At 33.7% G+C, this 15,199-nt stretch overlaps 1 protein-coding gene and 1 non-coding gene across 3 annotated transcripts in view; both read right to left on the bottom strand.

The window, feature by feature from the left end:
- The window catches only part of LOC133530545 (zinc finger protein rotund-like), a 256,082-nt gene that overhangs the window by 191,562 nt on the left and 49,321 nt on the right, over positions 1 to 15,199 (bottom strand). The window lies entirely within an intron of this gene.
- Trnam-cau (transfer RNA methionine (anticodon CAU)) lies at positions 8,991 to 9,063 on the bottom strand. Its single transcript has one exon. It is a non-coding gene; the product is annotated as a tRNA-Met (tRNA).

Raw genomic sequence — 15,199 nt, 5'->3', positions numbered from 1 at the left:
GATAGTTTTTCATAATGTGAGCGTACATTATGGTAAATTTACATGAGCGTATGTAAATTGGATGATGATAGTTTTTCATAATGTGAGCGTACATTATGTAAATTTACTTGAGTGTAAGTAAATTAGATGATGATAGTTCTTCATAATGTGAGCGTACATTATGGTAAATTTACATGAGCGTATGTAAATTAGAAGATGATAGTTTGACATAACGTTCTGACGTTGCATTATCTTATACCTTTGAACGAGCAATTCTTGTATATATATATAGTTTTCTGTGGTCTCGGAAACGGCTCTGGCGATTTCGCTGAAATTTGGTATCTGGGGGTTTTTGGGGGTGTACAGTCGGTCTAGATTAGTCTTGTGTTTGGGAAGGCGCGTGTTTTCGAGTTTTCATGCGTTTTTCTTTCGACGCAGAATGTGGTCGCTGATTTCGTGTTGCTGGCCACTGTCCGTCTGGTCCGGCGGGTTGGGACGTGGACGGCTAGAAACGAGTGTTACGGGTTCGAATCTCGCCCGGTGACTAACCTTTGTTTTTTTTTTATATGTTCAAGTTTATATATAATTTTTAATTTTTATTGTTTTGGACAGGTTTGGTTTGGTAAAAAAAATGAGCTATGTAATAAGAGAAATTGGCAATAGATGGCGTTACTCTGTGACAAGTGCTGTAAGGTTGAATTCGATTGTAAATAATAATAATTGTCAGTTCACATTTTACTTTTTAAGTTTATGTAGATTATCACCTATTATACGCCACCATATTGCAATGGATAGTTGTAGCCGAGCGGAGCTCGGTCGCCCAGGTACTAGTAATTTTAAATGAGCGTATCTAAGAGATCTTAATGAAACATAAAGAGATTTGTTATGGGCTAGAAGCCTGAAATAGACAATCCTTTTTATTATTATTATTATTAATGAGATAATTTAATTGGGTTAAATGACACTATACTTATGTATAATGTGACAATGGATTTTGACAGTGTGTAAATTTAAATGAATTGATTCTAAATCACTTATTTAGTATTAAACGACAATATAGAACTTGGAAAGAAGTTATGATAATTAAACTCATGCAGAGTCTGTGTAAAATTGCTGGTCAATCATATGGTCTACTAGTATGATTTAAAGTTACGCAGGTACACGATATATAATAACAATGTGAGAGAGCATTATGGTAGCTTAACATAAGCGAAGGTAACTTAAGAGAAATTAACTCAAGTTTTTGTATGACAATAATAAATAATATATTTATTAGCATGAGAGCGAGTATTGAGAGTTTGTTGTATACAGAACTATTCAGTGTCAGTGCCAGATGATAGTTTTGTGAAAGACAACAAAGAGCGAAAGAAATATAATTTATAACGAATTTGTTTGTTTCACTGATGAAAATATTTTATCACGTCAGCAGCTCGAACAAGGGTAATTTGCTGCTTAAAAACAGTGAGCAAAATCACACACATCAATCACATTTTGCTCACCGAGTGAGACAAAATAACATTCAAGTGACCTTTAGAGTCGAATGTCATTTCAACGAGCGGGGCCTAATACAAGTTCGGAATATTTGAACAAAAAAAGTGCATACGTAATTCAACGGTATATTGACGGTTTATAATAGACCCCCGAAATAAGTCAGACCGCATCGTTCCAAAACACCCTACGAGTCTTCATTCGTAATAATTAATTAATGAAATAAAAGTTTAAAATTTAATAAAAACACCCTATTTTACGTATTTTATTATACAATCAAAACAAGCACTCGAAGAAATATCAAACTTTGCTTTCTTGTTGTACAAATAACTATTGTTCAATCAAGTTATTTAACTTTTGTTGGACGTGAGAGTGCGTCTAAAATTTGATTATCGATTGACGTGAGCATGCGTCATGGAAGTAGGAAATTTTTTGACGTGAGAGTTCGTCTGAAATATGATTTGTGCTTGACGTGAGTGTGCGTCAAGGAAGTTGAAAATTATTTGACGAGAGAGTGCGTCTTAAATTTGATTTTTATTTGATGTGAGCGTGCGTTTTAAATTTGATTTTTGTTTATCGTGAGAGCACGTCAAGGAAATTGTTTTTTATTTGACATGAGCATACGTCAAGGTAGTTAGAAGTTATTTGACGTGAGAGTACATCTGAAATTTGATTTTTGTGTGAAGTGAGCGTGCGTCAAGGAAAGTAAACATTAAAGTACGTGAGAGTACATCTTAATATTTTATTTTTGTTTGACGTGAGGGTTCGTCACGGATGTTGAGAATTAGATGAAATTGTTTGTTTTTTGACGGAAGTGTACACATTGAAAATGCGAATTATAAAATGCGAATGTGCGAATGGTGAATTCTGTATGACTAGTTGCTAAAGATTTGACTATGGTGGTCGCGAGAACGCGACGGATGTTTTTTTTTAGTCCAAATAAGATGACTAATCTTTTCTTTGATTGTTCATAAATTATATTCTAACGTGACATTGCAAGTAATATTTACAGTATTTAGTACGATGACGAGAATGCAACTGGTTATTGATGGAATGATAATAAAAAAAAAGTAATTTGTAGCTTATATTGATTTTTAATTCCAACAAGCATACGTATGTATTGATTAAACGGAGATACAGAATCACAATAGTGACTTGTGAGAGCTGTAAGTGAAATATGAAAAAAACGGAACGTTTGTAGCGAACGTTCGTTCTCTTGAAATGGTTCATATATTTTTTTATTTTATATATGGTTGAAATTAAAATAACCCTGAGCATACGCCTCAAATTTTGGAGAGATGAATCAAACGAAGGATGAATTAGTGAAATTACACTCTTATGAAGATAAGAATTATAGATTTTTATCGACGCTGGCAGTTTCACGACTGTCGTGTGTGGAGATATACTTACGCGATTTTTTTAGATATAGAATTTACAGTGGCCTTGTGAGAAGAGAATATAAAGTATAAGTGGGTAAAATGTAAGACAGCGTCTTGATTACAAGTTAGATCGAAATTAAGTTTGATCTCCGTTAAATTCTATAATACAGAGTATCAAATATTTTATTTTATGAAATGAAGTAAAAAAAAAAGTATAACAAAACCTAATGGTTTACATCTACCTAATGATAGATGGTAAAATGAAAAGAGAGATAAGTTATACATAGAAAACATATTGTATGTGTGTGAGCATTGTCCGATTGAAATGGTTAATACTATTAATAGATGCTAAAATGAAAAGAGAGACAAGTTGTACATAGAGAACAGATACTGTATGTCTGTGACTATTGTTCGATTGAAATGTGTGTTACAATTAATATTTTTTACAAAAAAATTTGTTAGAATTTGGGGAAGTTTTTCTCTTTTTCTAGGAAAAAACAGTTGTTTGAATTTCGGGTGTTGAGCCAGATGAAGAACGTAATTGAACATGAATGCGTTAAGCAGGAAATTGAAAAGTACCGAGGTACTTAGGTAGGTAAGCAGAAGCCGGTATACTAGAGAAAAAGATATTGAAAGTTTATACGAGATTGATAAATATAACAGAAATTAATTGTCATTTGACGGGATAAAGAGACTTATAATGGATAGACCAGAGCAGTGTGAGTAATCTTTTTGAGAGGTGGACAAAATGCATAGTTAAAATAGAATAGAAATATTTTATTGACAAACTGTGTACAGGTGATGTCATTACAGACTAAAGTATCAAGTTACCCAGTTTGAACATGAAATTAACTACAAGCTAGTAGTATTTTCATAAATGAATTCTGGGTTTTCTTAATGCAACCAATAATTAAGACACGAAACAGTATTGCAAAAGTTTGCTGTAGTTTGTTAGCTTACTTATAGTAGAACAATTCGTGATCTCTTGTGAGTCGATAGTGAAATGAGAAACAGAAACGTAAATCATTATTATTTTAGTTTGGGTCATTACCCAAACAGTTAAAAAAAGAGAGGCGACAAGATAGAGGTATAATAGAAGATTTGAAAATATGATGCCTGAAAAAATTTAACGCATATGTTCGAACAATAGGATAACTAATAAATAAGTGTTGAACGTAGTAAAAGAAAGGAATTATTAAAATTATTGAAAAAAGACAAAAACAATAGAGCAGAGAGATTGGGTATGTTATAACATACAGCTGTTTCTTTATAATTGATATCGAGAGGAATATGGAACAAAATAGGAGTATAGAAAGATGATTGTATCCTATCAAATACTTAAAAGACATGACACGATTGACTGATTCGAGTTAGCTGATGATCAGGAGTTTATCAAATGAAGTGGATGCTAATAAACCTATCCATGTTTAGTTGAGCTTTTGTAAATATTATAGTATACACGTCGCTTTATCGATGTAAAAATAAACTTTTGTTCAATTTAATCCACTCAGAACAACATAGTTGACTAAATGACTACTTATACGCAGTCTTGAGGAAAGATACATGTGTTAGAGTTGTAGCTCCTTTTTAGTATCCAACAAGCTAAATATGATAGTATTAAAAATAGTAAAATGAAATTGTGATAACATTTGACATCTTATATTGGCTATGGAGGTTTAGTGTTTTTGACTGAATTTTTGAGTCGCAAACTCTTGTGACAGCGAGTTCGTGAAATTGATTAAACTTTTGGGATAATTAACTCGATGTTGTTGATGATCAGTATTAGAAGAAATATCTTTATATATATATATATGTGAAATTTTAAATAATTGTTAATTATTTTCATGTTTCGATAGATTAGACGATATTCATATTGCATTTTGAGATATTGTACAGACATTAGACAATAGAGACATTGTTGTATGAGTATATTTTATGCACACGAAGTTCTAACTATCATAATTTTGAAGTAACTTTAATTATTATTCGAATAAAAAGGTGTTAAATGTATAGAAATGCATTAAATAAGAGATCAGAGGTAATTATCATGGATTAAAAGAGATATTCCGTTAAATAAAACTAATTACTATTAATAAAACTAATGAATGCAGATGGACGCATAATGTTGAAGTGATAAGTGCTAACAAATAAACAGTAACAGGATAGTGCCTATATAAGCATATGTATACCTACCTATGGAGATTACCAAAATACCAAATGTTATAGTATAATAAATATGTTTTACTGTACGACTTAAATATAGAACAAATATAGTATAGAGTAGACTTCAGACAGTACAAGAGTATCTCAGGTAAACAGATTTTGAGTAGTCGAGATTGTAAAGTAAACAACAGATCGGACATATTGCAAACGATTTGTTGTATCCATGGGATTTGTGACAAAGGCTAACAAGTGAAAAAAAGTAGGCACTTGAGTGTAGATGATGATAATTGCCCTAAATATAGATTACGTAGGGAAACAGGGAAGATAAAGGAACAATTATTCAGAAAGATCAATAGAGAGACGAATCTTTTGTTTGCAGATTGAATGGTGATTATCTAGAATTGGTTGGAAGTTATATTTACATAACTAACGTTTGAAACTTAGCAAACGCGGTGTTCAGTTCGAACGATTCAATATAATTTGTACTTGTAGTACCTATGGGAGTATGCGTTGTAACAGCATCAGTTAGTAGCGATGTTAAAGTTAGATAATTACGACGGGACAGATAAGATAATTGAGTTGAACGCAAATGTACATGGTCATATTTCGCAAGTTGAAAGTATAAAAATATGATACAGATATCCAGAAAACGTTTTAAACTGCTACGTAGTTCCTGAAATTCAAAAGTGGAAGTAGTAAAAAACGATGTATAATTTATAAAAAAAAAACGAATGAAAAAGAGATGTGTGAGAAAAGAGTGCATAGACGATAGAGATTTGACGTATCTGTAGAGTTATTAGTAGCGTTACAAGGTAAATACGCAATAAATTGTATGTAATAAGCTTAATGAGGATAGTTAGTTAATATAGTATTTACCTGACGATAATAACAAGTAACGCCCAAATAAGCTATAGATATAGGTTTGACAGAACAGTTATTTATTTAATCTTTATTGCACAAAAGAAAACCTTATTTATTAAAAGGCGGACTTAATGCCATGAGGCACATTTGGGGTTATTGTCCTTTTAGTAAAGATATATCTGTTATGGTTTGCTAATTATCATAATTTATATTGTTTACAAAAGTAATACAAGATATTGGAAGAAAAAAAAAAAGCTCGTAGAGGTTTAAGGCAAGATAATATTAATAAAAATGTGAACTTCGATCAATGACATGAACAATATATTATGGCATAGATGTAGTCCTAGAAAAAAATATATATATAAAGAAAAAAATGGATTTTATTGGATATGACAATAATTTGATTTGGTAGTTTCAATCATTGTTTAAATTAAATGAACTTGAGTTTTTAGTATTGACACTTGTCATTTTACATTGATGTCAAAGGCGTATCTAGCAGTGCTTTAGTCACCTTAAAAGCAGTATACGGGAATACGGGAATCTTATGTTAATGTATAAATACAACCAATTATTGAAACTGAAACTTTTGCAAAATGTTTGGCATCCTTTGAAATTTCAAGACACAAAATTTAATTACCTCAAGGACACTTTAGTATCACCCCTAGCAGAGTTGTATAATAGCCTCTGAAAGCGATGTTATTCAAGGTGGCATTTGAATAAAGAAATTGTCGTGTGTTATTGTCATACGAACACCCATTATGAAATGAGTAGTATTATTAACAATCAGAGCAACCTTTTAAATAAAAAAGTACAAAAACTTGAACATTGTTATAGGTATTGTTACCTATAACAATCCAATTATACGTTTATATAAGTTTGACACTTCACGTGCAGATATGGATCCAGAGACATAATATTGTAAATGTGTAAAATTTCAACTGAACTTAATAGTTTTGAGCTGAACACAGGACTAGTGACTATAAAGATTGTCACGTCGACTTCAGAGTTAAAGCCATTTAGGGGTTAAATATTATCTCTAACCTGTTGCTACGTTACGTAACGATTAATACATGAATGGAGTAAGATGAAGTCTACATTAACGCAATGTAGTATAATACAATATTGGGTCAAGAAAGGTTTGATTGTTAAATGTAGAACTGAAACAGATAGTGCTGAAGTCGAACCACTTTTGCCTGTAAAACAACGGGTATTGAATTAAATCAAAGACAAGTTTTAACGGACAGAAGTAATGTTTGTTTTTTTGAGAAAACAAAACAAACTTTATACATAATAAAAACTGAGCTTTGTCTGTTTTTTTTTTTTTTTTTTTTAGTTATACGAAATTAACAACAGGTATTAAGATTTTTCATTAACGTAGCAAAATGCTAATGTCACGGCATAGTAGTAAGTTATATGAACAAGGGGAAACAGAAGACCGAATGTCATGATATTATTTTCATGTATCTCATTATAATTTTATTTAATACATTTCCTGATTATGTAAATGTATCAATTGTGATAAGTTAAGTTTCAATTTACTTCATTAGAAACTGTTTTGACGCTTTAAATAATTTTTCACGGTTGGTGTAAGATTTAAATCGATCTAGCTTTTAGTGAGAAGGTTCGTGCGCCGGAGTCATGCACGAAGTTGGATGGCCGAATGTCATGATTTATTTATGTTTACATTTAAGATAGCAGTTAAATAATAATTATACCGTGACAACATTATTATGTTACCCCGATTAATACAGGGGTAGTTGGAAAAATAACATTATACTGAACACGATTTAACATTATGTCAAAACACGGTAGTTTTAGCAGGTGGTGGGGACACGGTAAATGTTGGACAGGCTCGTTCACTTGGGTTGAGGCTGTCAAAGAGGAAGCATCGTAATGAACTGGTTAGGTCAGAGTACCTGCAAGTATCCCGATTGCTGTAGTAGTAATAGTTTAGGGTAACCATGCAATAAGAAGCACTATAATCATATATTTTTTTTACATTTTTCATTCTGTTATTTTAGAAGTTACAGGGGGGGGGGGGGACACAATCTTTTTCACTTTGGAAGCGTCTCTCGCGCAAACTATTCAGTTTAGAAAAAAAATGATTTTTTTTAAATTTTATGACGTAGTAAAAAAAAAACTACTTACTAGATTTCGTTCAAACCAATTTTCGGTGGTAGTTTGCATGTCAATGTATATCATATATTTTTTTTAGATATTTCATTCTGTTATTTTAGAAGTTACGGGGGGGGGGGGACACATTTTGCCACTTTGGAAGTGTCTCTCGCGCAAACTATTCAGTTTAGAAAAAAATGATATTAGAAACCTCAATATCATTTATGAAGACCTATCCATAGATACCCCACACGTATGGATTTGATGAAAAAAGATTTTTTGAGTTTCAGTTCTAAGTATGGGGAACCCCCAAAACTTATTGTTTTTTTTCTATTTTTGTAAAAAAATCCTAATGCGGTTCATAGAATACATCTACTTACCAAGTTTGAACAGTATAGCTCTTATAGTTTCGGAAAAAAGTGGCGGTGACATAATTGGACAGACGGACATGACGAATCTATAAGGGTTCCGTTTTTTGCCATTTGGCTACGGAACCCTAAAAACAACAATATTAATTGCGTACCATCCCTATATTCACATATTACGTAATACGCAACGCTTCAAGGTTCAGTTATGTTCGAAAAGTGTATACGAAATCAGACTTTGTTACAATTAATGTAAGGTTTAAATTAAAACAAAAATATAAATAAGTTTTTGGCGAAAATTTAATTTTTGGTACAAGCTTTTATCGCTGACTGTACTTTTTTTCACACAGGCAACTAATACTCATAGAGACAATTCTAAAAACCCCAAACACGATTTGGTTGCGTTGTTTTATCACAGAGTTCCTATGGCTACCTCCTGTCTCCATCATCAGATCAGCTTGATGGTACCATAATATCGCATTGTTACCCGACTTACATATGTATGCAAATTTTCAGCTTCATCGGAAACTGGGAAGTGGGTCAAATTTAACTTGCAAGATTTGTCCCATACATATTAACAGGGCAAGGTAAATAAAAACTTGTGAAAATAAGGGATTTTTATTTATAATACAAAAAAATATGCCCCAGGTGAGGATCGAACTCACGACCTTAAGATTATGAGACTTACGCGCTGCCTACTGCGCCACTGAGGCTGTGGATACGACCGTCAAATTAACTACTACTTTTGGATCTACCCTAAAGCGCGTTCTACGTTTTTCAGATGCCTCGGTAAGTAACGAAACTTGAGAGGGGGCGTAAAGTCCTGACTACGAAATCCGACGTACGGTTTGGCCTAGTGGGTAGTGACCCTACGAAGCTGATGGTCCCGGGTTCAAATCCTGGTAAAGGCATTTATTCGTGTGATGAGCATGGATATTTGTTCCTGAGTCATGGGTGTTTTCTATGTATTTAAGTACTATAAAATATATACTTTTGAATATAAATTTTAGAGATTTATCTGTATTTGGAAAAGTTATCCGGAATATCAGATACTTTTGGTGCGTTGTTTCATCCGCTGCTATTGATGCTGACTGTACATACATTACTAACAGGGCCAGTTAAACAAATGCTTGTAATTAGAGATGTTTGAAGATGCATTCGTCTATTACTTTGATTAAGTACTGATTATGCAAATTTGTCTATTTGTTTAACTCGGGTGAAAGGTACCATTTCATCCTTTGGTTAACAATCTACTATACTAATCGTTCCAGTTTAGCTTATTGTGACGGAAGGGTCACTACGGAACCCTACACTGAGCATGGCCCGACATGCTCTTGGCCGGGTTTTTATTATTTAATTGTATTGATTATTTGATGTACCTAGAGATCAGATAATGATCAATTTGTAACGTTTAAATAAAGATTCGGGATATATATAAATAACTAGAAACAATTAAAATGTGTCAAGCGAAATTGAAACTTAAAGTCCTCCGCCTTCCGGTTCAATTTCCATGTTACGAGTAAACCAACATTTTCATGTGTTCAGGAAATATTTTCGACAATCATGTTAATCAGTTTTTACAAATAACTAAAGGAACTCACTATTTTACCAGCTGGGGTTTGAACCCACGACCTTCAGTTTGGAGGTACTTCTTATGGCTCCTCTACACGATGCCCCAGTGTTGGACCAGCGAGATGGCCGGGCGACAGTGATAGCTCCTCTACGCGATGGCCCAGCGCTGGACCAGTGATGGTTGAGAGCACGCTCTACGGAATGGGCCATGTGTAGATGTGTACGCACCATCGCTGGCCCACTACCTTTGTTGTGCAGACGAAAAACCGACACAGTGGCCATTCCATCGCCATCCCGCCGCGCTATAAGCCATCTGACACCACTACCCTGTCTACACTCTGGCCCATCTTAGTGAACGAGTATGAAGGCCCATCGTGTAGAGGAGCCATTAACCGCGCAGCAGTTTAAAATAAAACTAGATAATCTTATTACCTACTAAATTTACCATCCAAGACGTATTATTTTACAAAATATTTCACAATTTTGCACATCAAGCTACCCTTTACAATAACCCACCTCAATTTTCTAGACGAAGAAAAAACACTGCAGCGAACGCAAGCAAAAAGTATATATGTAGTGAAATATAGGAAAAATATAAAATACGGGTAAAAAATAATATGGGAGCAACAAAAATAATTCTCAAGACGACGTTCCCAGGTGTGCGTGGGTGTGCTTGTGTGCGGGACAATGGAAGGGTTGGAGACTCCTTACTTAGCAATTGATATTTACTATAAGGGGAAAAAAATTAACAATTTTATAAAAATATATAATTATTTGTATTATTAGAAATATAAACAATACTGTATAAATTATAAACTGTGAACTGAAATACACTGTTGAATGCGCTTTTGACATCAGTTACTGACTGTGATAATATGTTGGCGATGGACGGCTGTGTGCAGTGAAAGTCTGAGGTTTTGTAAGAGAATAGATGATAGTTGTTGAACTGTAATAATTTAGTCTTAACTTTCATGGCGCATTAGTTACAACTGTATTTTCATTAAAATAAAATAATAAATGTAGGAAACAAATCGAGGCCTCCATTGCGCCGTAAGTCCTAAAGGGATTGCATTTATTTGGAAGAATTAACAGGGATTTGGCTTGGGAATATTGTATTTATTTGAGAACATAATGCATTTAATTGTAAATATTTATAGCTACAAACCCAACTTTCCTTAATTTTCATTTCAGACACTGACATAGTCAAAAGTGACGTTTTTGTTAGAGAAATTTGCAATGTTTCAGCTGGCTGTAAGTAGGTACATGACTGAAATGAAAAACCATATCGTATCTAAAGCAAATTTTTGACGTACTTATGTTAAAAATCGAATCGGGCCGCTAGGCTCTTCGAAACATGTCGCACGTAGTGACTAAAAAAGGCGGCCAAGTGCGAGTCGGACTCGCCCATGAAGGATCCCGTACAATTTATGACGTATTAAAAAAAACTACTTACTAGATAATATACTCGTAGTTCAAACCGATTTTCGGTGGAAGTTTGAATGTACATCATATATATTTTTTTAGTTTTATCATTGTCTTATTTTAGAAGTTACAGGGGGGGGGGCAAACATTTTACCACTTTGGTAGTGTCTCTCGCGCAAACAATTCAGTTTTGAAAAAAATTATATTTAGAAACCTCAATTTCTTATTTTGTGTGAAAATCTCAGTGCGGTTAACAGAATACATCTGCTTACCAAGTTTCAACAGTATACTTCTTATAGTTTCGGAAAAAAGTGGCTGTGACATACGGACGGACAGACAGACAGACATGATGAATCCGGATAAGGATCCCGTTTTTTGCCATTTGGCTACGGGACCCTAAAAACACGAATAAAATTATTATAGTATTATTATGGGTCACGGGACCTTGAGGGTTCCAATTACATTTATTAAATTTATTTTCGCGGAAGTATGCAAAAGCAATCAGTACCTATATACGGTGTTTATTTTTAAACTCCGTTAACTTCGGGGTATGGCTAAGTACATTTATATATAACTTTTACAGTACATATGCCTACTTTATCGCACTAGTGCGAAAATTAGCATATTACGTTACTGTGCCGAACATTTAAAGGGCCATATGTACTGTAAAACGTTGTACGATACATGTGCGAATAGGTAATTCGCAACTCGTGTCGATTTAAAACACTCCCTTCGGTGGTGTTTTAATTTATCGCCACTCGTTTCGAATTTCCTATTTTTCGCACTTGTATCGTAATATACTATTACTGAATGACATATTTTTTTTTGTAAAAAGTATTTAATAGCGTTGTGGTAACACGAGCATTACATTTAAATCCACCAAACAATTGAAAACTACGACATATCAATAATATTTCGATCGTCCGAGATAGTACTTGCGTTTAGTAGCAAATATATAAACTCATACTATACACTAATCAGTATATACACAGGCCCTTATAGGTATCATTGATTATTTCAAAAATGAAGTTAATTAGAATACCGCTTTCATTGTCAAAGTTATTTAATTTAACCTCAGGAATACACCCTTGAAATTAACGGACTTTAAAAAACACCGTGCAGGTTCCACAAAACCAAAACTTTGCAGATTTGTTACAGAATTGGCAACATATCCTTAGAGTTGGAAGCGTTCGTAGGCTATGGACATTGCTTATTCGGAGTTATTTTGCTATACATGTATTAGACATTTTTTTATATGCTTTTATCCCAAATCTATAAAAAATAAAACATTTAACAACCTATCGCTATTCCACAGTTTTCCTTTTAGCTATTCCTAGACCGAATAGGACGCATGTGTGGGGCACCTCCGAGCATAGACCACCGATGTCAGAAGGGAACACTAGCTAGATGTGACAAAAAGTCGAAATCGTATCGCGACTTTAACAACTTATAAGTCAGAGTCATAAAACTTGTTTTTAACTAGTGGCTCTGTGAGCTGTAGACCTCGCGATAAGATCGATAAGCTTAAAAAAAAATAACAATAAATACTTCGTTGAGTCATTATCATAGCGTACTCACAATGATCTTAAGTGCCATAGACACTAATGGCACTTTTTCATAGAAAATTTAGAAAATTTATTTATATATTTATATTTATTTATTCCTTAAATTAACACTTACAGTCAAGCTACACATGTTAAAAGGAGTGACATTATATACGCATTGATACTAACAATTTACTTACTGCTAACTATACATTGATTTTGACTTAAGTCCTTTATACCAATTTCCACCATTCTGAACAATAAAAATTCTATCTAACTACTGAACCTGCTCACAAAATTTCTCACGATTCGATTGAGGATTGCGACCTGTAGAGGAGAACATACGGACATACGAAAGCAGTTTGTCGGTCTAAATTTCTCCGTAGTAATTTGTATGGGAATTTCAGTTGCAAGTCGGCGCGGGTTCCTGTTACAGGAATGACCTGATTTTTTTTCAGGGTGTTTTTGGGGTAGTATCATTATATTTATGGGTTATGTGTTGTTCTTCTTCTTCTTCCTCGCGTTGTCCCGGCATTTGTCACGGCTCATGGGAGCCTGGGGTCCGCTTGACAACTAATCCCAAGATTTGGCGTAGGCACTAGTTTTTACGAAAGCGACTGCCATCAGACCTTCCAACCCAGAGGATAAACTAGGCCTTGTTGGGATTAGTCCGGTTTCCTCACGATGTTTTCCTTCACCGAAAAGCGACTGGTAAATATCAAATGATATTTCGTACATAAGTTCCGAAAAACTCATTGGTACGAGCCGGGGTTTGAACCCGCGACCTCCGGATTGCAAGTCGCACGCTCTTACCGCTAGGCCACCAGCGCTTCAATGGGTTATGTGTTGTTAATTTTAAAAATCGCAAATTAAGGGACACCCTTTTTCAATTCCTAACTGATTTAATATTTTGGGTGTCATGAAGATCCGCCACTGCAACTCTAAAGACCCGCATTCAGCTCGCGAAGAAGGCATACTTAAATCCTAATCCTTAGTCTCTTCTAGCGATACCTTATGTCTTAGTCGCCGCACACACGCGGACCTCAGTGTATGTTACGGCAAACCGAACTCATATCGTACTTACGTCCTTTTACTGCGAAACCTAACTGTACACTTGCTGCCAAAATAAGAGACGGTAAGAAAACAAAAATTATGAGTTAATTTTTTACTAAGGGGTCATTTTATTTAACCCTTTATAGAGCAGATCTTTATATTTTATGGCATAAATATATATAACATCATCTTTTTTGTATTTTTTTCTTATGCTGAATTACTAGGACTTTGGGACTTGAATCGTGTATTTAAATATTTCTTTACACAAACTGTGAATCATTATTATCAGTAAATTAAATTTCACATTTCGTTAAATCAGAAGTGCAAAACCAAAATATCCCCAATTGATGAATATATAATATCAACATATCTTAAAGCCTTCGAAACTGTAATAAGTCAGAATTTGCAAAAAAGGAAATCTTCTTTAACATCTGTGTAGATTAACTGCATCTTTTTTGCAAAAGAGCAATGAAGGACCCTTGTGTCCACTGATGGGATTGAAGACAGAGCCGTTAAACTAACCGATTTAATAATTGTTTTTTTAGTCTTGCTTTGAAGAAACAAGATCACGCAACACAATTTTCGTTTTGTAATCAAATGGTATTAAGTGAAAATAAGCTTTTTTACAAACTTTACTTGGTATAAAAGATTGCAAATTAAGATAACACAACTAAATAAGATAAATTTGTGCCCTAAAAAAATTGCCGAACTCATTGAGTAATTCAAAAATGTCTGAACTTAAGCATAAAGAAATCAATTTTGATCAATATCCTAAACACAATTTTGTTGTTACTAACCTGTTGGCCGGTGTAACACATAGTTCACAAATCTCAATTTTTGTTTAAGCAGTGAGTAAAAAGGTACTGTATGTACTAAGTAAAATATAAGTAAGTATGTAACTATTCAATAAACATCAGTTATTAACGAATAACAAGCTATTTTAGTTTAAATCTAAATTTTAATTCTTTTAAACCATTTTAAACTTTGATATCTTTTTTGTCCCGATGTGCCCAAGAAAAGCGTTGTAGCGTCAGAAATTTCATGGAATATTTTATGAATTTATTTGAAAGATTTTCTCGACTCGCGACCACTGTATAGTTGTTGTAGAAGTTCATTTATGGCTTTATGGACTCCTTATATACTCCTTTAAATTCTAATGTTTCCTCACGATGTCTTCTTTCACCGAAAAGCTAGTAGTAAATATCAAATGATATTCCGTACATAAGATCCGAAAAACTCATCGGTACGAGCCAGGATT

Source organism: Cydia pomonella, chromosome 23 (assembly GCF_033807575.1).
Source record: "Cydia pomonella isolate Wapato2018A chromosome 23, ilCydPomo1, whole genome shotgun sequence".
In the NCBI taxonomy this organism is placed as follows: domain Eukaryota; kingdom Metazoa; phylum Arthropoda; class Insecta; order Lepidoptera; family Tortricidae; genus Cydia; species Cydia pomonella.
Note: the sequence above shows the minus strand (reverse complement) of the source record. Positions and strands in the feature narration are given on the sequence as shown.